General features: G+C 43.4%; 1 pseudogene across 1 annotated transcript in view; it reads left to right on the forward strand.

The window, feature by feature from the left end:
• Positions 1–16,572: 16,572 nt before the first annotated feature.
• Positions 16,573–27,232, forward strand: part of LOC310824130 (cytochrome P450 3A30-like) — a 187,048-nt pseudogene continuing 176,388 nt past the window's right edge. The window contains exons 1-2 of the transcript in view: positions 16,573–16,593; positions 24,663–24,712. The product of the transcript in view is annotated as a cytochrome P450 3A30-like (transcript). The remainder of the gene's footprint in view (positions 16,594–24,662; positions 24,713–27,232) is intronic.

The raw sequence follows: 27,232 nt of genomic DNA on the forward strand, positions 1-27,232 counted from the left end.
CTGTGTACCAGTATAGTAACACTACTACTAGAATATATAGACTTGCAATGGAATTTGGCCTTGGAGGGCTACAGGTCCTAGGCCCCCCATTCCCCAGCATCTGATTTCATGTCTCTGCATTGTGTACTGGTTATGGCATGGTACCACTAGGTGAAAGGTCGAGAGGCACATAGAATATTGTACAATTCCAACAGTCCCCTCTTTGATTATTTTAAACAAAGTATAATAATCAAGAATTACCAAAATGAATAATAAAAACATGAAAAAATATAAAAGTAACAACAGGAAATATAAAAGAACCACTTTCCTCATCTTACTAGTGAGTGAGATCTGCTTGTCCTATTTCACACATACAATACGTTGAGTTGACACCATGAGCATGCATGATGTACAGGACTGAGTGAGCGCTGCAAAACATGTTTGTCTACTGATGCTGTATCTTGAACCGTCATCTGCGTTTAACTCACTCACCGCCAAAGAATTCCGGTACACTCACCACCTGGAGTGCCAAGTGTTTTATGTGGTATAGGGAAGCCAATAGGGAAAGCCCTTATTAATACATTGGAAACACAAAGTTGTAATAATGCCAATACATTAGTGACATATTTTTGAAAAGTGTTGAAAATACATGTCATGCATCATTATTACAAAATTAGTGCTACTGACAATTGTCGTTGCTAGGATTGCGTCTTTCTTGTGCCATTTCCCCAGCAACGTGTGTGTAAGACTAGAGTGGTAGGTTAGAACAGAGCCAAATGAGGTGTAATTAAGCCATTACAACAACAACAATCAAATGACCACACACACCTGACATCACTGTCCTGCCCTCCCATCAGGCAGAATATCTAGCATGTGTGTGTGAGTGTTGTACATAGTCAGAAGGTAGTCCTAGATGATGTACCAGGAAGAACGAAACCCAGATAACAATTCCCAAACCTATCACTAGGTAACATAGAGTAGGCCATTAGAACACAAATCCAATAAGTGTTGTTCAATATGCTTAAGCTGGGTAGTTGAGACCTAGTGACTTTGGAGTCTGCTATTGATGTCTGTCAACATGAAATCTGTCAAGAAATCTGCCTTATTTCACTCTATGGGAAATCCCATAGGAATGACTTTCGTCCAGTGGAGAGATAGAAATAGAAATTTAGTAAAGTGTCTTATTGGTCAATAATGGTCTGTAATGAGAGTTGGTGTCATTACAGATTCACACAAAACAAACTCAAGCAGTAGTCAGTCACCACTTCAAGTTATATTTAATAGTCTAAGACAGTTCAGATTAAAATACATGTTCATCTGGGTTTAAAGGTGAGAGCATAAAACCTCTTCTGATAGAGAGGGACTTCAGAAATGTAATTGGATATAGGGCCATCGCAGATTTTGTCCACAGCCACTCCCATGGCAGTCATAAAAAAACAATTCAAAAAAACATTGCTAATGCTTATATGTGAAACACCAAATTTCCTGATTCATGGCTCATTCTGAGAATTGGAATCATATACCAGCTATATACTAACTATGTATAACTTTGGTTTGTGGTCTCACTGAGGTCCAGCTCTCCACCCAGGGCACTGCAGAGGGACACAGCACGCCTCACCGCCCCCCTCTCACAGGGACCAGGTACAGGAGCTGCAGGAGGAGGGCTTTGCTGGAGCTGAGGGGAGACAGAGGAGGGAGCATACATTGTACAATGAGAAATCCTCCTCATCAGAGATCAGTGTGTCTGTCCTTACGCCAGACGGACTGTGTCTAAGTGGAATAGCTGGTCTCGTCTGGCCTCCTCCACCTCACAGTCTTAGTTAAAGCTAACAATGCTACCACCGTTGCTACTGACGGACTAACAGTCATGCCATTACACAGATGCATTTGTTTACTATGTGTCTACTGTAAAATGTAATTAAACGTGACATACCTACCACCGAGGCATTTCTCAGTACCTTTCGTTGCTAATGCAAATGGCGTAGTAATGCTAGCGCTCAGAAGACCATATCTGAACGATAGTTAGACAACCACTCGATACGTGTTGCTAAAACAACACGGCACAAGTCGAACATGCATGTTGGTGACGAGCAAGCGAGCTAGTTCAAGCTAAAGCTAACAATGCTACCACCGTGACAATTAAACGTGACATACCTGCTTCGAAGTCGCTGTACTCTCAAAAAGAAAACAGGAACAACAACCTGTCGTAGAAATGGCAGTCCGCTATCCATGCACTCCCGCAGCCAATCGTGAAAAACACCGAGGCATTTTCCAGTACCTTTCGTTGCTAATGCTCATGGCTTAGTTATGCTAGCTCTCAGAAAACCAGCGGGTTCTCCTCAATGTAAACATCAACAGAAGTGTGTTGCTGCGTAGCGCTGGATCAACCATTTCATAGAATGCTGCTCATGTTCTATTTCTGGAGGTCACATGGTAACGCATTTTTGAAAAGTCTTTATGATGCATGTCATCTATGATTATTATGAATTATTTTCAAAATGGTGTGTTGCTATGCAACCTTTCAATATAGAACATTAGCAACATTCTATGGAATGTTCAATCCGCTCCAGATAACAACAAACTTGAGTTGATGTTCACATCGACACAAACCTGCTGATTTTCTGAGCAAAACGGGCTGAAAAATGCCTCGGTGTTTTTCAGGATTGGCTGCGCGAGTGCTGGACTGCGGTCTGCCGTCTCTACGACGGGTTGTTCGTGTTTTCTTTTTTGCAAGGATCGTGAAGAGGAAAGCGACAGCGACTTTGAAGAGGGTATGTGACATTTAATTACATTTTACAGGAGACACATATCTCACAAATTGTGTGTGCAATGATTATTTTGCCAGTTAGAAGCAATGATAGCATTGTTAGCTGCTAGGTGGCTAAGTAACCCGTTGACAGTGTCTAAGGGCGTTGCTAAGAGTTACCTTTAGCTTGAACTAGCTAGCTTGCTAGCCACCTCCATGCATTTTAGCTAAAGAGATGTGTGTATGTGTGTGTGTTGTGAGTAGCAGACAGACATCTCTGTGGTGAATACCGTCCTGCGTATGGGACCGGATGGGCAGCTGTCCTCCACTGCGTGGTCGGGGGCTGACTCTTTCTCCACACCCGCTCAGCAGCAGTACACTGATCCTGAGCCACAGGGCCAGAACTGCTATGAGGTCAAACTTAACACTTAAGCCTTTACCATATTATCAAGCCTTTACCATATTATCACTTAGTAACTCCACCGGTTTACATGCGTCATTCTCTCCCATAGCCTCTATTTGACCACCAAGAGGACTGAGGACATTGCCCTGAGGGTCACCACCCTACGCCAGGCCTTCACAGTGAGTCAACCACCCTTTCTCTGTGCTTTCTCTCTTCTGTCTTCTGTCAGATGGTGTCTCACTATTTTTTTCCCCCTTTACCAGACCCTGCGCAGTTCCACCCAGAGCAAGAACCAGCTGTACGTGGCTGGGAAGGTCCTGCTGGGAGCACTGGTTCAGGCCAATCACAAGGTAAGACATTGGCTTCCTCCAACAGAGTGAATTATCAAGAGAAAATGTAACAACCGTTTACTGACATTGTCTCTCTTGTTCTGTATAGGACGAGGCACAGTTCATCCGTGCCTATGATGACCTTGTTGGGTACCTGAGTGATCCCTCCAAACAGGGTGACATTGAGATGGAGCTGGCAGAACATCAGGTTAGTTCATTCACTTCAGTAGTCTCACATTGATTACCTGTGCCTGTATTGGGTCCTTCTTTTTAATATCATTGCTATTTTGTTGTAAATGTTTTTGTCTTTTGTTAGATTAGCCATGTCAACCTCATAGACATCCTCTATGAGCTGGTTCTGTTTGGGGTGATGGTGGGGAGGCCCCTGGTGGTGGTGAGTACTGTTCTTATACTGAAGACTGTTACAGGGTGACTTTGTTGACAAGTTCATATGACTCTCTGCTCTCTCCTCCTATGTTTGCTGTTAGCAACCTGGTGGTTTTGTGGAGCGTCTGTACTCTCTCCTACACTCCTGCCTGCCTGCCAGCAACATGAAACCAGAGGCTGAGAGATGCCTGCTGCACCTGAAGGTACAGACAAGTTCTGATGTTGTTACTGTTCCTTCTCTCTAGTATTTAGCATCCAATCTATTGTTCAGTTTAAATTAGTACTGTGAACTAGCAGTAACTCAGAGCCTTACCTCAGGGCGGGCTGATGATGCTTCTGGACGACATGTTTGGTCAGGAGGTTCCCTGGTACTTCAACACGGAGTCTCTGGTCGTTGGAGTCTCGAGCCTCCTGGAGCACCACCTTCAGCTTCTCATGGCGTCCTTCTGAGGGGGCACACACACACACACACACACACACACACACACTTGCTATTAAGTAATCGGAATAAGTCATTTTAAATGATTGGAAGTAATTTTATTCTTACCACTAAAGTTGCACTCCCCCTCCCCCTCTCTTTCTCTTTTTTTCTCTCTTTCGTTTTTAGGAATTCCACAGGGTCAGACTCCATCGGTAACCGCAAAGGATACTTCAGTGAAATCCAATAAGTATTCTAGTTAAAGTTTAAATAATAACCTCACATGCCTTCTTGTTATGTCCCCTCTCTCTCCTTTTCCACTCTCTCTCTCTGATATGCAGGGCCACAGGAGTCTCATTGTCTTTACTTACAGACACTTATTACATATATTTGCAAATAAATGAGTGATGGAGTATCTCAAATTGATTTAATGTCTCTGTGTTTTCTTTTCTTTTGGTGACACTTAACACTAAGGTTTCCTTTTATAATGGGTTTATAATTCAGTTTGCACATTATAACCATGTGTTGCATTTATAGCGTTAGTAACAGTGCAGCCACATATTTTCAAATTATTTGAATTGTCACTATCTATGAATGAATCATTAAAGAGAAGCTAAGGGATATGGCAATAACTATTTCTGTATTATTTAACCTCTTATTTTGTGTCTAAATTATCAATGCATAGTTTGTACAAATATAATCAATTGAATCACTGTTTTCTCATTCAGCCACAGACTCCCTAGTTTATCATCGCCAACTTTAGAAGCAGCATTACTGTTAAGTGTGTCGATGTCACTGGTCTACGTGGAATCCACACACATACGCACCACACTGAGGGCATGTAACAGGGACCCGTTTCCAACTCATTAGCGCTACATTGAGAACTGTAGGCTGAGATTATAGAAATTATCTCGTAGAATCACTTTAATAGTCAAGAAACTACTCAGAAATCATACCACAATTAAACTTGAAAAAGTTCCAGAAGAAACATTGTTTCTCTTTAACAGAGCAATATCCAAGACTGCGTAAAGAGGGAGAAAAATATCTTTCTTAAAGATCAGATTTTAGTAAATAGATATTATTGCACACAATTGGGCTATAAGAATCTCAAAGACAGAATCAAACATTTCACTCTCTATAGTAGTGATTTTGGTGTCTAGTGTCAGAGGAACATATTTCATCCCCACATTAAGTAAACACAACTAAACTAATTCATATGTAATGTCCTCCAACTTTACATCAAGAATAAAGACACACTGTGTACTCTGTACCAGTATAGTAACACTACTACTAGAATATATGGACTTGCAATGGAATTTGGCCTTGGAGGGCTACAGGTCCTAGGCCCCCCATTCCCTAGCATCTGATTTCATGTCTCTGCATTGTGTACTGGTTATGGCATGGTACCACTAGGTGAAAGGTCGAGAGGCACATAGAATATTGTACAATTCCAACAGTCCCCTCTTTGATTATTTTAAACAAAGTATAATAATCAAGAATTACCAAAATGAATAATAAAAACATGAAAAAATATAAAAGTAACAACAGGAAATATAAAAGAACCACTTTCCTCATCTTACTAGTGAGTGAGATCTGCTTGTCCTATTTCACACATACAATACGTTGAGTTGACACCATGAGCATGCATGATGTACGGGACTGAGTGAGCGCTGCAAAACATGTTTGTCTACTGATGCTGTATCTTGAACCGTCATCTGCGTTTAACTCACTCACTGCCAAAGAATTCCGGTACACTCACCACCTGGAGTGCCAAGTGTTTTATGTGGTATTCACCTAGCAATAATACTTGGATTGGCTACAAAATGAAGAAGTCGCCCTTGGTGCTCTAGAATGTTGACAATTTGGGTCTCTGGGACTTTATTCCTGGTCCTCTGTGGCTCAGTTGGTAGAGCATGGCGCAAACAACGCTTAGGTTGTGGGTTAGATTTCTGCTAGGACCATACATACTGAAAAAAGTATGCACTAACTGCAATGTAAGTCGCTTTGGATAAAAGCGGTAGCTAAATTGCATATATTATTATATATTAGTCTCATTTCCCAACATTTCTCGTGATTACGTAGTACCATTAGCCAATTTATCCATCTTCTCTGCCAAAGTCCTGATATCAGTCAGGGCATAGTAAACACCTACAGGAGCTACAACAGAGAGAAGAACATGTTGAATACCTGTAGTGTGAGACAGTTTGAATATTACATCAGTCTTAAGTAAACGTCTAGTGTACTGTCCTTAGATAGCCACAAACAGAAAATAAATTAGACAGCCAAAAAATTTGACAGACACGCAAACACAAAATAAATATAACATTGAGTGCTAAAAACAACGCATTAAATGCAGAGCAGAATAATTAGTGCTATTGACAATTGTCGTTGCTAGGATTGCGTCTTTCTTGTGCCATTTCCCTAGATTCACGTGACCGTACCTGTTTTCAATTAGTGGCATTTTGGTTAATAAAATGGAGAGCACGCTCCGAAGTTAGCTCTGGCTTAGAGTTAGAGTAGTAACATAGAGTAGGCCATTAGAACACAAATCCAATAAGTGTTGTTCAATATGCTTCAGCTGGGTAGTTGAGACCTAGTGACTTTGGAGTCTGCTATTGATGTCTGTCAACATGAAATCTGTCAAGAAATCTGCCCTATTTCACTCTATGAGAAATCCCATAGGAATGGTTTTCGTCCTGTGGAGAGATAGAAATAGAAATGTAGTAAAGTGTCTTATTGGTCAATAATGGTCTGTAATGAGAGTTGGTGTCATTACAGATTCACACAAAACAAACTCAAGCAGTAGTCAGTCACCATTTCAAGTTATATTTAATAGACTAGGACAGTTCAGATTAAAATACATGTTCATCTGGGTTTAAAGATGAGAGCATAAAACCTCTTCTGATAGAGAGGGACTTCAAAAATGTAATTGGATATAGGGCCATCGCAGATTTTGTCCACAGCCACTCCCATGGCAGTCATTAAAAAACAATTAAAAAAAACATTGGTAATTATGTGAAACACCAAATTTCCTGATTCACGGCTCATTCTGAGAATTGGAATCATATACCAGCTATACACTAACTATGTATAACTTTGGTTTGTAGTCTCACTGAGGTCCAGCTCTCCACCAAGGGCACTGCAGAGGGACACAGCACGCCTCACCTCCCACAGGGACCAGGTACAGGAGCTGCAGGAGGAGGGCTTTGCTGGAGCTGAGGGGAGACAGAGGAGGGAGCGTACATTGTACAATGAGAAATCCTCCTCCCTCCTCCTCATCAGAGATCAGTGTGTCTGTCCTTACCCCAGACGGACTGTGTCTAAGTGGGATGAGCTCTGTGCTGTGTCCCTCTGCTCCTATGCTGACAGGTCCACAAAGGAGGAGCAGGAAAAATCCAGCCTGTGCTGCAGAGCCCTGAGCTGCTCTGCTGCTGCCCCCTGCTGGATGTGTGAGGCAGTGCAGCAGTGGAGGAACCTCAGCAGCAGCCTCCTGTCAACACTGCAGCAAGGGATACAGGGTCAGTTGCACCTGGTGGAAGACCTCGTTGATGAAGATGATGTTGTCCCGCCAGCCGGACAGCGTGCTGCTGTTGGAGTGGCTCTTCTCTGGCTCGGCAGGCCCGTTGGGCTCCCCCTCCTCTCCAGTCCTTCTCCTTCCCCTGGAGAATTGCACAACTTTTTTTTATAGATTGGTGTTACAAATTCTTTAGCTGAGTAGTTTTACTGAGTTAATACCTATGTCTGATCTAAATTTCATGTGAATGGCTGCAATGGAAATATGTTGAATTAAACATTTGTTGATGTGTTGAATACTTATTTTCCCGCACTGTATATACACACTCACTGAGCACGTTATTAGGAACACTATACTATACTCGGTAGGGCCTCCCTTTGCTCTGAAAACAGCCTCAATTCTTTGTGGCTTTGATTCCACAAGATGTTTATAACATTTCTTTGACATTCTGGTCCATGATGACATGATTGCATCACGCGATTGCTGTAGATTTTTCAGGTGCACTTCCAAGCTGTGAATCTCCCGTTCTACCACATCCCAAAGGTGTTCTATTTGATTCAGATCTGGTGGCTGGGAAGGCCACTGAAGAACACAGAACTCATTGTTATGTTTCTGAAACCAGTTTGAGACGACTTTTGCTTTGCGACATGGTGCATTATCATGCTGGAAGTAGCCATTAGAAGATGGGTAAATTGTGGCCATGAAGGCATGCACATGGTCAGCAACAATACTCAAATAGGCTGTGGCATTCAAGCAATATGATTGATTGGTATTAACAGGCCCAAAGAGTGCCAAATAAACATTCCCCACACCATTACACCACCTCCACCATGAGAATGTGTACAGGTGTTCCTAATAAAGTGTTTGTTGATTGTATATATAATATATATATATATATATATTTGTATTTATTATACTACAGCATGTATTATACTTCATCACTTTCATATTTATTTGTGTCTCTGTGTGTGGTTTACATATGTATGTATATATAGTGTGTGATTTTCTCGAATTGTAGGACATCAGCACTTATTACCGTCTACCTTTTTCTAAAATATTTGTTAATATATCACAACACTTACGCATGGCCACTTTATTATGGGGGTTTTACGTCCTGTTATCTCTAATTGTCTTATCACTATGCGTATTACTAATTTATTACATGTCCCCATCATTTTCTTTTTATCTTAAAATTGTTATTATCTATTTATATAGGCAGGCCTATATTTGCACTTTCGCCCACGTAGCACTTAATCTCCTAAAGACCATTTGGGAAGACGTGATATCTGCACCCTAAGATCTAAGTGTCATTTCGATGAGGTCTGTAGCTGAGGCCATAAAGCACAGCAAACAAATAATCATGTGTTTAAATATCCTTGTCGTTTTGAAAAATTACCATTGTCACCTGCACAGGAATGCCATGCGGCCAACATTGAAGAAATGTGCTTCTCGAATCTATCATTAACGACTGTTTCCACACGCTTTTTTCATTGCATTGCCATATTATCAGTTGGTCATTGATGCGTCACGAATAACGACAATGCGTCGAAAATTAAAGAAATGTAAACATGAATTATGTTATAAGCATCGAAAAGCTGTATGCGTAAAGGCGTCTCACAGTGGCTTGCCTGAAAAAAAAAAAAAAAGGAATTTGTAGCGCCCCTTTGCTGGTCTGGGCAATTAATAGGGGTGGCTAACCTGAATTCTTTAAATAAAATGTTATCTCTAACTATTATTGTATTTTTACTTTGTCTGTTCACATTAACACAGTCCCACCAATTACATGTCTTTTGTTATTTTATTCAAATCAGTCTTCTTTCACTGATATTAAATCCCCAAAATAGATTGCATTAAATGAAATACAGTAACACTTAACGTGCACACACAAATATCCAAATGTAAATGGTAAACACTGTAAACCTCAATGAAAAGAAATAAAACCTATTCTAAAGCCGGCAATGATAACTACGACAACAATACCAAAGTCCAGTGCGTTGCAGGCCTGGCGCGTGTAGCTTGCGTGCGTTGTAGCTCACCTAAAATGGCGGCTCCTTCACTCTCACGAGCTAGACGACAAAAACCAAACTCCCAGTTCCTTAAGCCGGCAGCCTCGCGAAGCTCCTCTCTCGGCAACCGGGGTAGTTCTCTCAAACGGCAGGAATCTTTGGTGCCACTGTCTCTCCCGGTGGCTATCGACGTTTTGAACTCCCGTGTTGGTCGAACACACAGCCCATAAGCCTCCGAAGAAAAACTAGCTCTCTCACTGTAGGCTAGGCTAAGCCAGGTGGTTGACCGTCGGAACGGTTACTCCTCTGCAGAGAAATTGTTCCAAAACAGGTCATACGCCGAACGTAATAACTTATAAGATGCACGGGTTGTGCACTCGCATTATTACCTTGTTCTAAACACAGAAATAAGTGGGCTACCTATTTCCACAATATTAACCTTACTCAGCACAGCAGCATATTCCATGCGTTCTCTTCGTTCGCCATCCCGAATCTAACTTCTCCTTCTCATCCACCTGACACCTGACCTTCATCTCACTTTTTCATTGGCTCATGAAAATAAACAAAATGCACAAACTTTACATTTGAATCTTTTCTCACAGAAATCTAAAATAAATTCCTTTACAATATTGCCAGCATTGTGAACACAGTATTTAAGAAAACAAAATACATTTTACATCAGGTTTACATCAATAATTCAATACATGAACTTAACCCATGAAACTCTATTCAATATCAAACATAGTAATAGTTTTACCCTTTTTAAGTCCTATGTATTCTATTAATGAACGTATTCTATTTATACTATTTATTAGTTCCTATTTATTAATCAAAGAACTTTTAATAGTTAGGCCTAATTTTCCATAGGGCTACAAATTGGAGACACATGTGCTTACAGGGGCGTCGAACCGGCGGCTCCCCTTGATGGAGCAAAGTTGTTACATTGACAAAGACAAGCTCCGCGCTCATGGGCAATTTATAGGGGGCAACTGTGCTGCGAGTATCTAAGCAGTCGTATTGACTGGATGAAATGCAATGTTTCAAACAGATCTGATGAATTCACCTGCTTTGAAAAAGTGTGCGTCAGGGAGTGCTTTTGACACGAAGCAAAAATCTACAGTCAAGCGTCCTTCAGCAGACAGCCTTGTGTTCTTTAGTCATGAGACTTGTCAAAACGGCAGAAAAAAATGGTCACAAACGAAATATTGTTTCTACACTTAAAATGAACAAAGAAAAAATGAGCTAGCCTGATATAACTCATGTTCATGACGATGCAAATGTAAAGAGATTTCGAACTGTTCTGTTGCACACGTTGTGACTCATTTTATTTTTCTACAAGAATCATTTACCATGACGGGAATCGAACCCGGGCCGCCCTGCGTTAAAAGGCAGATTCCTATCCGCTAGACCAAGACGTGATATGTGCACCCTAAGATATCGAAGTGTCACTTCGATGAGGTCTGTAGCCGAGGCCATAGAGCATACCAAACAAATAATCAGGTGTTTAAATATCCTTGTCGTTTTGAAAAATGACCATTGTCACCTGCACAGGAATGCCATGCGGCCACCATTGAAGAAATGTGCTTCTCAAATCTGTCATTATAGTAAATTTAAAGACAAATACTAGCCTTAGTAATCCCACACCTAGGGGAAAAGGTCACAAGGACACCAGATGGTCCTGGAACATCTCAGAGGGGTGAGATCACTTAGGTGGGGGCTGACTAGGGGGTATGGATGCTTTGAAGTAGAGTGGTATACAGCTGTGTAAACATCATCAGGTGATCTGGGGACAGGATGGATGGGTGATAAACACAGTTGTAAACAGCCAAGACAAAAGGGCTTTAGAAAACAGCCTAGGTCAATTGATCTCTACAGTAGACTGATCGGCGCCAAGCCAAAGGGGGCGTAGCCCCGGCATGACGAAATGTAGTTCTTGAATATTATTGGTGTATGTAAACAGGAAGTAGACGTTTGTTGAATGAAGGGTGTTGACCTATGTGAAGTCTATAAAAAGACAGGTAACGGAAGTGAAAAGTGTGTTCAACTTTGCAAACCTGACCCGGCTTTGTTCTCTGTGAATAAAGTCTCTGAATGAATCAACAGCTCTGGTTAACGGTATGTTATTTCAAAATACCATGATTTAAATTCCACTACATATTTGGCGTCACGAACAGGATGGATAAATAAGGCTCGCATCGTGAACTATCGTTGAGAAGGGGACCGGACAATTTATACAAATTTAATGAGCTCAAAAACAAAGTAAGCAGAATTCGTGCTTTTAGTATAGACAATTTGTATAGATCGCCCTGGACCTTTGGCCTCCGTGGTGGAACACGTACATGAGTCTTACCCATAAAGACATAGACACATACACATAATTATACCAATATAGACACATACTCATTCATACATTGTCATACATACAACCACATTCTCAAACACATATACATACATGCAAGTACATAAGTTGTTGGTTATATCTATATTTGATTCCCAAGGTGTAAGACACCAATTGTGATTAGGATATCTCAAGTTGAGTCCAAAGTGGTTGCCTAACATATTTCTTTAATTATACAGTAGAATCCTAGATAACCAATAATACAATATTGTTCTCTTTTGACAAATTACAGAAAAGAGTGAAAAGTAAGACATTTTACAATAACCCTAAAAAATAATTACTGCAAAAGGAAAAATGGAGAAAGGGATTACCCTGGTAACTCCAGTAGAAATATTAGAGAATAAAAACCCTCTTTTAAATAACCAAATAAAAGAGATGTCAGAAAAATGGGAAAAACTAACCAGTAAGAATTATACTAAGTGGCCAAAAGAAGGGACATTTGATGTTGCAGTGGGTAAGGAAATGGGAACACTGATAAGAAACCCCAAAACTCGAGTAAAGTCAAGAAAGAGAGAAATAGATATGTTAAAATTGTTCAAAACAGAAGGAGAAGCAATGTTAAAAGAAGAGAAGGGAAGTGAAGTGAGAAAGGGATCTAGAAGCCCTATAGAGCTGGATTGTTATGCAAAATTAGAAGAAGGTGTGTGGAGGTCAGAGTCAAGGCAAGAGAAGAGGACTAAACCATTGGAAGCCGGAGTAAGAGAGAAATATTAGGAGAAGACATGAGGAAAGATCCAGGAATACTGAACGAGAGTTGAGGAATAGGGAAAAGATAGGTCACCCAGATAGATATCATTGCCCCATCCTGATAAAAGGAAATCAAGGACACTATGTGCCCTGGGGTATGCAGGATGTGCAGGGAATAGTTAGCGGATTACTTAACATACATGATGGAGCAGGTAAAGGGATTAGAAGCCTTGAGGAAGAGACTGCAGGGAAACTGCTGGCGGTGGGAGACCTCATAGCCCTGTTGGCCAAGGTACTGGGGGAGGCAAAGATGGAAGACGTTCTCATAAGCTGTGGACTGAAAGAAGCAAAGGACAATACCAGAGCCGATGGGATGTCATTTGACCAGACCAGAAATGAGAGGTGGACAACCCTGAGAGAAGAATATCCACAAAGGATGGATATTAAGACCCTGAAGGGAGACCCACTGGAAGAGACTGAGGATCCTGCCACATACCTGCACCAGCAACCAAAGAAGTGGAAACTAGAGACTGAAGTAGACCCAGAGGGAGACCCACTGATGACAACTCTGTTCAGAACCGCAGTGGTAGATGCCATGTCCCCTCCGGTGAAAAGCAGGTTAGAGGATGTGGTGGGACTCACGTCCAAAACACACAAGGATGAGTCAAGGCTAAAGGAGCAAGAAAAGGGGGACCAGAGAAGGTTAACACAGCTCCAGCTGGGGGAACTCACAAAACGAAAACAAGGCGTAATGGGCGCCGAAACCAAGAAACCAGTTCCATACAGAGCCATACCAGAACCACTTCCAGTGCTGAGACCTCAGGGACAAGAGCAACCCACCGTACTTGTAGTTCAGGTGCATACGCAGCAGCCCCAGCAGTTTAAGCCAGGGAAGGGCAGAAAGAGACCCCAAGGACGGTTCCAAAGAACAAACCCAAAAGGTCCATCTGACATGTGCTGGACATTTCCAAAGGGATTGTACTAATCCGAAATCGAGGGAGAATAGTAAACAGGGCTATAGTCAGCAACAGCAGAGGCCTCCACAAGGACCGGCCAATCCATATAGGGGACTAAATTATGGTTACTAGCTTCCAGTATTAACCACAGAAGCTGATCAAGAACCAATGCTGTAGGTTCAAATAGAAGATAGGAGATAGAGCCACAACCCTGCCCATACTGATCTCTGACCGGACTCCGGTGAATCTCTTGGGGAGGGATGCAATATGCATGCTGGGGATGAAAATATGGTGTTCCCCAGAAGGTGTATATGTAGATAATATGGTAATAAAGATACAAGAAATACCAATAACTGCAAGCGCAAATGTTTACTTGTTAAGGGAAATAAATGATGAAATAGAGCAAAATTGGTTAAGATGGAGAAAATTTATTGAAGCCCAATTGCCAGATGCAAGGAGACCACGATTTGACTTAAATTGCAACTCCTGCCAAGAACAAATCTGGCAGGAGCAAACCAAAAATCTGGTTGTCCCATTAATGTCACAATATATTATAGGGGAAAACAGGGAGCAGCTATACAAATAGATGAATTAGAATTCGTACAAAAGTGGTATAATAGACCTAATGCTGCTCATCATGGGTCATAAATGGTAAATAAAGGGTATAGAGCAAGAGTCTTGGGACCAATGATGAGAACCACATTAAAAAGTATTTGGAAAGAAACAAGTAACCCATTGGTAAAACATTTTGCGGATAAGGAATTCATAAAAATAATATATACCACAGGGAGTAGCCATATTGGTTGAACAACAGGTTCAGATGAAAGAAAAGTCAGATAATCAATTAAATAGAACCAATAACGCAACTAGAGGATATGATACGCATGCATCGGATTGCAGGGCCATTTGAGCAATCCATGTGGCTCTGAAGGGGGGCAAAGGTGGACTCTACAGGATTGTGGAGATCATATGAGGGTACTATAGTAGCGCCTACTGGGCTACTGGGGATTTTTGATCACTGGTGCGCATGGTTTTGACCATTGCGCAAGGGGGGAAGTTGTGAGAAAGATAAAAAATCCAAGGGTATTGGGCACCCTATGTACAGGCAATGGTAGAAAATGCATTTAAACTTATAGGTTAATTTATTAAAAACATTTAAATTACAAATTTGGTAATGGAATATGGAGACATGATAAAAAAGGTAATTGGGAAGAGATACATGCTTGTTGATATAGATAGATTCAGAAAATGGGTAGAAGCAGGGAACAGGGGTTACATTTCTAACAAGAGAAGAAATACCCAGATTTGGAATAACTAATGAGATTAGCTCAGATAATGGTGCAGTATTTATTCAGAAAACTGTGAAACAAGTCATACAGCAGTTAAGAATAATGCAAAGATTGGGTTGTGTCTACCATTCACAATCACAAGGAATGGTAGAATGAATAAATGGTACCCTCAAAACAAAGCTGAATAAGATATGTGCCAGCGCAAAGCTTAATTGTGTAAATGCCTTGCCACTTGTATTAATGAACTATCGCATGCAGACTAACAGAAACACGAATTTAACACCGCATGAAATGCTTACGGGTCGACCCATGCCATTGCTAACAATAAGAGGACCTTACAAAGGACCACCGCTTGAACAACGCCAGATAGAATTGATACAATATATGAATTGATTAACTGAGATACACAAAGTTATATGTTCACAGGAAAAAGACAAGCAGCTGGAGCCGGAGACACCCCTGCCCAATCCGAGAACTCCAGGAGACCAGGTGTACATCAAAGTCTTCAGAAGGAAGTGGAACGAGCCAAGGAGAGAGGGACTGTACGAGGTAGTGAGAGCCACCCCCACTGCAATACAAGATCGAGGGAGCCTAACCTGGTACCACTAGAACCACAGCACCAGGGTCCCGAGGCAAGAACTCAGGCAAACCAGAGAAGAAGACGAAGGAATGGGTGAGATCGTACAGGAGCACAGAAGGAATGAGGGCACAGACTTTGGGAAATTAGACTGGTTTGACAACATCCTAGGATCATGGGGAGGAATGTTGGCGAAAATGGGAATAATGGTTGTGATAGTGATTGTAGTGTTAGGACTGTTATTTTGTTGTATAATGCCTGTTTTGAGATCCTTTTTTATACAGAGCACAATTAAGCAGATGAGTGTAACCAGAGGGATAGCTCCAATGGCACTCAACAGAATGGGAGGCCAACTAGACCTATATCCTGTTCTCGACTGGGGAGGCAGCAGTGAGTCTTCTGCCCCCTCATCCGATGATGACGAGATCGTCTACACTCCCAGCCAGGACTAGCAAGCGCTAACAGCAACACCTACATGGGAGAAGCATTGCTACAATCCTCAAGAAAGACGAAACCCTGGCCATACAAGGACTATATTCCCTTTGGGAATATTGACAATTTGAATGGACATTGACGTGTTTTAAAGTGTTATGTGTGACAATTATTGTGTGTAGTACTGATAGAATGACCATGTTGAATGTATGCATAGAGACACAATGGGATGGCTATGGATCAGAGACAGGGGATGGTCCCCTGTGTTGGACATAAAGTCCCATTATAGGTTGATGTGTTGTGTGTTGTTTTATTTTTATTAACAATTTGTGTAATCATTTAAATGTAGTTTAGTTGTTGCTCATGGGGACGGGTGCTCGTTTGCAGACCTGTAACGTGGTTGCTCAATGATTGGATATGGTGAGAACCGTGGGGGAATTTTCCCTAATGAATGGGTTTTTTGCCCCCACCTGTAAAGGAGGCGTGTCCCCAGGAGCTAATAGAATGTCATGCTGTTGATGTCATACAGGTTATGTTTACTTCTGTGAGTCGCCTATGTATGTTGTCTTGAAATCACTTATATGTTTTATTGCTGTGTCATTGATGTGGGACTATTAAGTCCCAAAGGGGGGAATATATAGTAAATTTAAAGACAAATACTAGCCTTAGTAATCCCACACCTAGGGGAAAAGGTCACAAGGACACCAGATGGTCCTGGAACATCTCAGAGGGGTGAGATCACTTAGGTGGGGGCTGACTAGGGGGTATGGATGCTTTGAAGTAGAGTGGTATACAGCTGTGTAAACATGATCAGGTGATCTGGGGACAGGATGGATGGGTGATAAACACAGTTGTAAACAGCCAAGACAAAAGGGCTTTAGAAAACAGCCTAGATCAATTGATCTCTACAGTAGACTGATCGGCGCCAAGCCAAAGGGGGCGTAGCCTCGGGATGACGAAATGTAGTTCTTGAATATTATTGGTGTATGTAAACAGGAAGTAGACGTTTGTTGAATGAAGGGTGTTGACCTATGTGAAGTCTATAAAAAGACAGGTAACGGAAGTGAAAAGTGTGTTCAACTTTGCAAACCTGACCCGGCTTTGTTCTCTGTGAATAAAGTCTCTGAATGAATCAACAGCTCTGGTTAACGGTATGTTATTTCAAAATACCATGATTTAAATTCCACTACATCATTAACGACTGTTTTCCACACGCTTTTTTCATTGCATTGCCAGATAATCAATTGGTCATTGATGCGTCACGAATAACGACAATGCGTCGAAAATTAAAGAAATGTAAACATGAATTATGTCATTACTGTCTAAGCATCACAAAGCTGTATGCGTAAAGGCGTCAGGAAGACATTCTCGAAACTGCACCTGTAGTGTGTTCACTGTATGTCCACAGGAGTGTAAAGAGGATCAGGCTGCCCTGATGATGGAGGCAGCAGGACCGGCAGCTTTCGCAGCCTACACCCCACTCCCACAGAGGACATCAAGACGGGCCAGGCACACGAGAGAGAGGGCCAGAGTGGCTAAAGAAAGAAAGGAAGAGAAGGAGGGTTGGAGGAGGGAGATGGAGGAGAGAGCGGAAGAGGTGGAGGGAGCCCAAAACCTTCTGCATAAGGTGAAGGAGCACACCGATGCAGAGAAGGAGAGGCTGAAGGAGGAGAGAGAGAGGGTGGACAAGGACAGAGAAATGGTGGACAAGGACAGAGAAATGGTGGAGAGGAAGAGGAAGATAGTCAACCATCTTAAAGATAATATGGAGAGGAAGAGGAAAGTGTTGGATAGAGACACTGAGAAAGTGAATGAATGCAATGCAATACTCAGTCGCATTCAAAAGACGCAGGAAAATAACAAAAAGGATTTGGAGGAGAGGATTGTCCAGTTGGAAATAAAGGCGAAAGAGGTGGAGGAGGTGGAGAAAGTGACAAAGGAGATGGAGGAGACTTTCCAGAGGGAGATGGAAAAAACAAGAAATGAGATGAAGAGGAGAGAGAAGGAGGTGGAGGAGAGAGAGAGGGTGGTGCAGGAGAGAGAGAAGGAGGTAAAGAAGAGCGAAGAGAGATTAAAGATGAGTGAGAAGGAGACCGAAACAATGGAGGTGATGAAGAGAAGGGTAGAAGAGGTTGACAGAGAGATGGAGAGAATCCTAGAGGAGAAAGAAATGGAGGTGAAACAAGTGAAAGAGAGGATGGAGGTGATGAAATGGGCAGAGGAGGAGAGAGAAAAAGACAGGAATGAGAAGAAGAAAGAAAAGGATATTGAATGGATGAGAAAGGAGTTGGAGGCGATGAAGAGAGTAGAGGAGGTGGAGAGAGAGAAGGAGAAAATCCTGGAGGAGAAAGAATGCGACGTTAAACGTGTGAGAGAAGAGATGGATGTGATGATAAAGAATATGGTGGAAAGGAGGGAGAGGGAAGTGAAAGAGGAGATGAGGATGAAGACAGAGATGGAGAGAGAGAGGGAGAAGATTGAAAAGGAGAAAGAAAAGGTTATTGAATGGATGAGAAAGGAGATGGAGGCGGGTATGAAGAGAGAAGAAGAGATGGAGAGAGAGATGGAGAGAATCCTGGAGGAGAAAGAAAGGGAGGTGAAACAAGTGAAAGAGAGGATGGAGGTGATGAAATGGGCAGAGGAGGAGAGAGAGAGAAACAGGAGTGAGAAGGAGAAAGAAAAGGATTTTGAATGGATGAGAAAGGAGTTGGAGGCGATGAAGAGAGTCGAAGAGATGGAGAGAGAGATGGAGAGAATCCTGGAGGAGAAAGAATGTGACGTTAAACACGTGAGAGAAGAGATGGATGTGATAAAGAATATGTTGGAAAGGAGGGAGAGTGAAGTGGAAGAGGAGATGAGAAAGATTACAGAAGATGTCGTGAAGTGGATGAAGACAGAGATGGAGAGGGAGAAGGAGAAGATTGAGAAGGAGAAAGAAAACGATATTGAATGGATGAGAAAGAAGATGGAGGCGGGTATGAAGACAGTAGAAGAGATGGAGAGAATCCTGGAGGAGAAAGAAATGGAGGTGAAACAAGTGAAAGAGAGGATGGAGGTGATGAAATGGGCAGAGGAGGAGAGAGAGAGAAACAGGAGTGAGAAGGAGAAAGAAAAGGATTTTGAATGGATGAGAAAGGAGTTGGAGGCGGGTATGAAGACAGTAGAAGAGATGGAGAGAATCCTGGAGGAGAAAGAAATGGAGGTGAAACAAGTGAAAGAGAGGATGGAGGTGATGAAATGGGCAGAGGAGGAGAGAGAGAGAAACAGGAGTGAGAAGGAGAAAGAAAAGGATTTTGAATGGATGAGAAAGGAGTTGGAGGCGATGAAGAGAGTAGAGGAGGCCGAGAAAGAGATGGAGAGAATCCTGGAGGAGAAAGAAATGGAGGTGAAACAAGTGAAAGAGAGGATGGAGGTGATGAAATTGGCAGAGGAGGAGAGACAGAGAAACAGGAATGAACAGGAGAAAGAAAAGGATATTGAATGGGTGAAAAAGGAGTTGGAGGCAATGAAGAGAGTAGAAGTGGTCGAGAAAGAGATGGAGAAAATCCTGAAGGAGAAAGAAGATGACGTTAAACGCATGAGAGAAGAGATGGATGGGATGATAAATAATATGGTGGAAAGGAGGGAGAGGGAAGTGAAAGAGTTGATGACAAAGATTACAGAAGATGTCGTGAAGAGGATGAAGACAGAAATGGAGAGAGAGAAGGAGAAGACTGAAAAGAAAAGAGTAATGGCGGCGAACCTGGAGTTTGCCAGAGAGAGCATGGAGAGGGCTTTCCATAAAGGGAAACAAAATACAGGTATGCCCTCCATTATCTGCTTACAGTGCATTCTAAGCATGATCCTTTTGGCTTCTCAAATCACCTCAAAATAATTTAGATTTTATCTATACAAATGATAAGACAATTTTTCTCTTTCAGATATTTCAACACAGAGACAATTCTGGAAATCCACAACTATCTCGAACTTACTACCACAATAACTACCCTGCATACTACCACTATAACTACACTTGCCGTTTCAATTCTCTTTCATTAAAGTCATATTCAAAGGCAAACTGTGTGTCATGTTTGAAATGCTGTATTTTACAAGTTGCATAGCTGTAAACTATGTTGAGTGATGATGAGTTTAGGAAGAAAAGGTATGTAAAAAATGAATACTCCTGCACACACGATTGTTACCTCTGCTTATTTATTGTGTCGACGTTTCGGTTTATGACCTTTATCAAAACATTTTTATCTGTGAGGTCTGTATTCCTAACACCACAAAAAGACAAAGTGGTGGTGTTTGTGTTTTTTACATTTACAAGTTGAGGAAGAAAAAACATGGCACATGTATGCACATGGGTTAGATTAGAAACAATCTGGGTAAACCTTAATTTGAAGAGGTATGCATGAGGTCTGTTATGTTTTTCTCTATATGCCATAATATTGATTACAATGATCAACATATTTGTACCCTGAAAAGAACCCAAACTGAACAAGTTCCCCATTATAAGTACCTGGGCATTTACATAGATGATACACTTTTAAAATACATGTTGAAAAAGTGATCAAGAGTTTGTGAGTTAGACTTGTACTTGTTTTGTAAAGAAATGTCTTGCTTCACCTTTGATAATAGGAGGAATATTGTCTTGGCAACGCTCCTCCCTGTCCGTGATTATGGTGACACAATTTAAAATCACACGACAGCCTCAATTCCTAAACCACTAGACCCGATTTATCACTCTGCTCTGCAGTTCATTTGTAGGCATGTTTTCTGTACCCACCATTGTCTTTTGTATCTGTCTGTGGGTTGGGATTCTTTGACGTTGAGAAGGGCTTATCATTGGATTTCATCTGTATATGAAGCAGTTCTTTTAAAACTCCCATTTTACCTCACATCATTGCTTTTATGGCGACTTAGTGGCGATCAAACTTGCAGCTTGTTACTATTTAATGTGCTACAAGTGATTACAGAATTGAGAAGAACTTTTTAGCTGCTGTGCTCCTCAGATATGGAATGATCTTCAGGCTAGACTGAGGTTGGAGCACTTGGTCCCTTACACTTGTACCATCATCTGCTTTTTAGTGGACAATATATGCAATAAATACCTTTTTTACACAAACATCTTGAATCAGAATGGGTCAGCCCTAGCCTCTTACACAAACAGGGTCACAGTCAATGGGTACAAAACTGGAGCAAACGTGTGTATACCAAGATACTGTACCTCGACTCCTTTCCATTCCAAAAGAAATGTGTCCCTTTCCCTTCACTCAAATGTTGTGGATGACATGTACATAAAGCTACACACTGGTGCAGGTGTGATGTTATGAGAGCTTTAGCATTTAGCATTTCCTGTGTCCAGGCGTTCTATTCACTTCTAATAGGACAAATGAAGGTACACTTGCCTCATAAGGCTCATTCTTGTTTCATTCGTCCTATTAGCTCCTACTGACCTCACTTTACACGGACACAGAGGAGGAGAGACTCAGACTCATTAGAAGTTTATTACTGGATCAGTTCACAAAACAAAACAAAACTGCATGGAGCGTACAGTACAGCAGAGCTTGGAGTACCAGACATGAACACACACCTCACATGCACACACACATCGGAGCTGTCACAGTGGTATACCTTGGATCACACACAGACACACACACACACACACACACACACACACACACTCACTCTCTCTCAGGGCTGCATGCGGATAGCTCCATCCAGTTTGATGACCTCTCCATTGATCATGGGGTTCTCAGCCAGTGATGTCACCAGGTGGGCAAACTCTGCAGGGTCTCCCAGGCGCGAGGGGAAGAGCACTTGGCGGGCCAGGAATGAACGCACTGTGACGGCCGCCGGGGTGTGCGGGCGCGTCACATACCCAAACACAGTGTAAGCAGAGAGATCCACACCAGAATTACAGTCAAAAATATTTATTCGATTAGCGGGGAGAGGGAAATGATAGAGAGGGTGGGGTTGAGAAGGCGTCGTGTCGTGCACGGGCCCCGCAGGAGATCCGTCGTCGGGAAGATAGCAGGGGGTTTCGGTACACGGTGGGTGGTCCTCTTACGTTCCAGGTCGGGGCGGCAGCAGGGTAGTCAGACAGGCGAAGGTTGGCAACGTAGCGGGCTCTCGGACGGTCTCGGGGTCGGGCTTCAAAGGGGGCTCTCATATGGTCAGGGATCGTACACAGGTCGACGGTGACTTGGCTTACTCTCGCTCTCATCCACTACTCCGTGGTTCGCCTTAGCAACTCCTCCTCTCTGGGTGCTCCGTGGGCTCCTTTTGTCCCGTCTCTGCTGCTCCTGCTGATGCCCTTCACCTGTGCCTTGATGGGCAGGAACTCCATGTATGGGCATACGGTGCTTATCTCCACGGGTTGCAGCTGTGGCCCCTTGGGGCGCAGGAACTCCATACATGGTCCTGCCAAAGACAACACGGGGCAAGAGAGGGACAGCAGAAACAGCAGAGACAAAGCGAGGCGAGATATACACTCCACTTACCACCGTCCCACACTCGCGCATGGGCTTAGGCACGGGGCGGGCGCCACATATCCCCCTCCTCCACAGCACCTTCTCAGGTTAACCCGCCAGGAGAGGAGTGGAGAACAGAACCTAAGGAGAGGGAGAGAGAGGTTGTCTGATATGGAGAGGAAGGGGGGGGGTGAGGAGTGTGTGAAAGAGTGCGTATGTATGTGTGTGTGTTTACTGACTGGGTGCGATGGTGACCACACAGATGTCCATGGGTGCCAGGTCTCGGGCGATGGGTAGAGTCATCCCAACAATACCCCCCTTAGAGGCTGAATACGCAGCCTGACCCACCTACAGAGAGAGAGAGTGAGAGTGAAGGAAGGGGCTGTTGAGACAGTGTGTTGTGTGTGTGTGTGTGTGTGTGTGTGTGTGTGTGTGTGTGCGTGCGTGCATGGTTCAATGGAGGTCTTGGCGATCTGTTGGTTCTTGTGTGTGATTGGCTGACGGTACTGCAGCATGTTGACCTCTTCCTCACTGCAGGGTCTACTACAGTTGGAGCAGTCAGAGAGCACAGCCTGGGCCCCTGCAACCAAACATACACCCTGAAATATGGTTTGGACAAAGGATCCCAATGTCAAGATAATATTGCTGTAGGGAAGCTACTCTATGACACAATACCATGTGGAAATGTCAATGATTTTCTAAAGATGAGTGGATAGTGGATAGTGGATAGTGGATAGTGGATAGTGGATAGTGCCTGGTGGGGTCGCAGACTTCAGGCAGATTGTTGACCTAATACGAAACATTAGTACTTTATTTGGACATTATATGATACTTTTGAAGCCCTGAAATAGTGGGAGTATGTTTACAAATGTTTTTTTAAAAACCCATTGAATTAAATTTGAGAATCTCTACTTTGACCCCATAATATTTGTTTGATTTCAAATCCAAGTGTAGAGCTAAAAGAACAGAAAATGCTTCCTCTTTCCAATACTTATGAAGAGCACTGTATTCATGTTAATCAGTTGCTTCATTACTGTAATATGTGATGTGTTTTGAACTAGTATTTTGAAATACTGTTTTTAGGAGCCAATGATATAAAACAAGTGCATACATGTAAAGAACATAACACATTTTTAGAGGAGTTCAAATATGTAAAATTCAGTATTACTCGAAAGAAAATATTTGCCCAAAAATATTTGCCCCATAGTCCTTCTTGAATCAATGGGTCTGCAAACTATTAAAACCCGATAGGGATCAAACAGGCAGCAACTATTAGCAGGATGTTAAGATAAAGGCCGACAATAACATCACTGAGTGTTGCCCTCTGCGCAGGGATCCTTTCAATCATTCACTAGCCATGGCTTCAACTTCACCTCTCACATACTCTTTCGCCTGTGTTTCATGATCTGAAACACAGGTGTCATGATGGGATAAAATAATCACTTCAGCAGACGTGTCCGGGGTTACTCAGAAGAAGCGATTGAACCTGTAAAGATGGGTTACCTTCCGTACTTCTCCACCGAGACATGGACTCTCCTTGCCTTACTCATCACTCTGATCGTAGTGTAAGAAGTTTTAATAAAAAATATTATTTGTTAGTTAGTTAGTTGTAATAATACATACAAATGATAGTATTGATAATTACAGTTATCTAACAGTTTCAATGATACCTATGACTTGATCGTTTTGCTTTTGTTTCAAGTCAGATTGTTGATTTATATTTGTTCTGACCAGGTATGGATACTGGCCATATGGAATATTAAAAAAACTAGGCATTCCTTGTCTCAAACCCATCCCTTTCCTCAGGACGATGATGGGATATAAGAAGGTTTGTAGAGATTAAGCCCATAAACAACAACATTGTAGACTCATCCATGATGTGTGTTGTTGTGGTGAAAGCCATGGGAGCTGAATATGAATTGTTTTACCCAGAAAAATGGGCAATAAAGCTTTTGAACGAAAACGAAAAGAGAGGAGTGGGAGCCGGTCTGTAGTGGAAAAGGGCCATCATAAACTAAGCCACAGTTCAGGTTTATGACAAGCATTTATGAACTGGCTATTTCTTTGTTTTGTTTTTTGTTCCCAGGGTGGTTTCACCAATTTTGACACAGAGAGCTTCCAGAAATATGGGAAACTGTGGGGCTGAGTCTGCTAAACTGATCCTGGTTATTGTTAACTATGATGGATATATGTATCTCTCAGTGTCTACAGTATACACTCTTAAACCAGGCGGACACCGTGCGATTTTCACAAACACAGACGATCCAACCGACGAAATGGTCTCGTACACCAAGACAAATGATCTGTCTTGATGCAATGTACACTGCCCAAGCAACAATTTCATGCTTCCACATTAATAATTTGAATCTGTTATTGAGCGATTTAAGTTTTAAGCTTTTAAGTATTCTGTAGTATGGTCCTTGTGGGGGGACATGCAGCGTTCGGCCTGTAGAGAGAGCTACAGGACTGTGGCCAGGGTTACGTCGGCGAGGCTCCGTTGCACACCTGTTGCAAATGAAGCCTCGTTGACTAGATGGTTTAAGATGTGTGTGCCTCGGCGTTCGAGGGAGAAGGAGGGCGACTGGAAAGTCGCCGAGTGGCGTGTTACGAACATTGAAATTATTACGAACATTGGAATTATTACTAACATTTTATGAAAATAAACGGGATACTCCCAGAAAACAGTACCTCGACTCCGCCTCTGTGTCACAGACTTGTTACAGTGGCGCCCAACGTGGGGCACAGCGAAGGCGGAGAAAAAAAGGGAATGGAGGCGTTAAGCGCGGCTATCGGAAGGATGGCCCTTATACTGGAGCAGCAGGCCCACCTCCAGCAGGAGCACCAGACCGCGGTGAGGGAGATGGTGACGGCAAGGGCTGAGGACCGTACCCTCCTCCTGGAGCTCGTCAGGGCCCTGATGATGGAGGAGGGGAGCCGGCCCTTTGCCTACGCCCAGCAGCTGCGGGACAGCGCGCGGCGGTGGCTGGACCCAGGGAACAGCTCGTCGGAGGAGGTCGGGGACCGGGTGGTGTTGGAGCAATTCCCCACGGGGCTCCCGGCCCGGACCGCCGCCTGGGTCCAGTACCACCGGCCCCAGGATCTCGCGGCCGCCGTTACCTTGGTGGAGGAACATCTCTCCTTCCCGCCGCAGGAGCCCCGATGACCAACGCCCGGTCCGGCGCCCGGAAGGAGCCATGGTGACGGAGGAGGAGAGACCGGCGCCCGCCCCGAGGACGAGATGGCAGGGGCAGGCATGTCGAGAACCAGCCCTGGCCCCACAGGAAGCACCCCGAGCGACAGGGGGGGTGTTTTGGCGATGCGGACGGCCGGGCCATGTACAGGCGGAGTGCCCAGTGAGGGAGGTGGGGCAGGTCGTCCGCATCGGCGACATACCGGGCCCTCCCCCCGGACCAGGAGCGGCGTATCGTGTTCCGGTAAGGATACAACATGATATGCACCAGGCCTTCTTGGATTCGGGCTGCATGCAGTCCATGATCCAGGAGCGCCTGGTTCGACCGGGGGCATTGTTAAAGGCATCGAGGGTGTTGGTGAAGTGTGTGCATGGGGACATTCACGAATATCCTGTGGTCACGATCAAGATTCATTTTGAAGGGAAAAAGCATAGTGTACAGGCGGCGGTTAGCCCGCGCCTCACGCATCCCCTTATTCTGGGTGTAGATTGGGAGGGGTTTCCTCAAGCGGTAAGCAGGGCTACCGGGGTGCGTGCACGACAGAGAGGGAGGTGTGAGGCGGGTAATGTGTTCTGTGCTGAGGCGGCGCCTCGCGACACTGCCGAGGAGCCGGAGCCGGCGGGGGGGTCTCAACCCGAGATTCCCCCGCCGAACTATCCGTTTCAAGATTCAAGATCAAGATTCAAGATGGTTTTATTGTCATATGCGCAACAGTTACAGAGCAATCGCTGGCAATGAAATTCTTAAGTCTTGGGCTCCTCCAACAGTGCAATAAGAAGTGTAAATAATAAAAATAAAAGAAACAACAACAATAACAATAGTTACCTAAATACAAAACTAAATAAATGTAAATGTAAAATGTAAAAAGTGAAATGTAAACAGACGTTTTTATCCAGATGTCGACTGGTATAAAGTGGCATTTTATAAAGTGGCATGTTATAAAGTGGCATAGTTAAAGTGTCATTGTGGTGAGCTAAGTAGCTCAGGAGTTCAACAGTCTTATTGCCTGTGGGATGAAACTGTCCCTGAGTCTGGTGGTGTGAGACCGGATGCTGCGGTAGCGTCTGCCAGACGGGAGCAGCTGAAACAGTTTGTTGCTGGGGTGATGAGGGTCTTTAATAATCCGGTTAGTCTTCTTCCTGCAGCGCTGAGTGTAGAGGTCCTCCATGGATGGCAGCTCCGTCCTGGTAATGTGCTGGGCAGCTTTCACCACCCTCTGTAATGTCTTACGGTTGAGGGCGGAGCAACTGCCGTACCAGGCGGTGATGCAGCCAGTCAGGATACTCTCTATGGTGCACCTGTAGAAGTTGCAGAGTATCCTGGAGTCCATGTTGAACCTCCGCAGCCTGCGGAGGAAGAAGAGCCGCTGTCTTGCCGTCTTTGTGATGGCGTCGGTGTGGTGAGTCCAGGTCAGGTCCTCGCAGATGTGGACCCCGAGGAACTTGAAGCTGCTGACTCTCTCTAC

This window comes from Argentina silus (assembly GCF_951799395.1).
Source record: "Argentina silus genome assembly, chromosome: Y".
In the NCBI taxonomy this organism is placed as follows: Eukaryota; Metazoa; Chordata; class Actinopteri; order Argentiniformes; family Argentinidae; genus Argentina; species Argentina silus.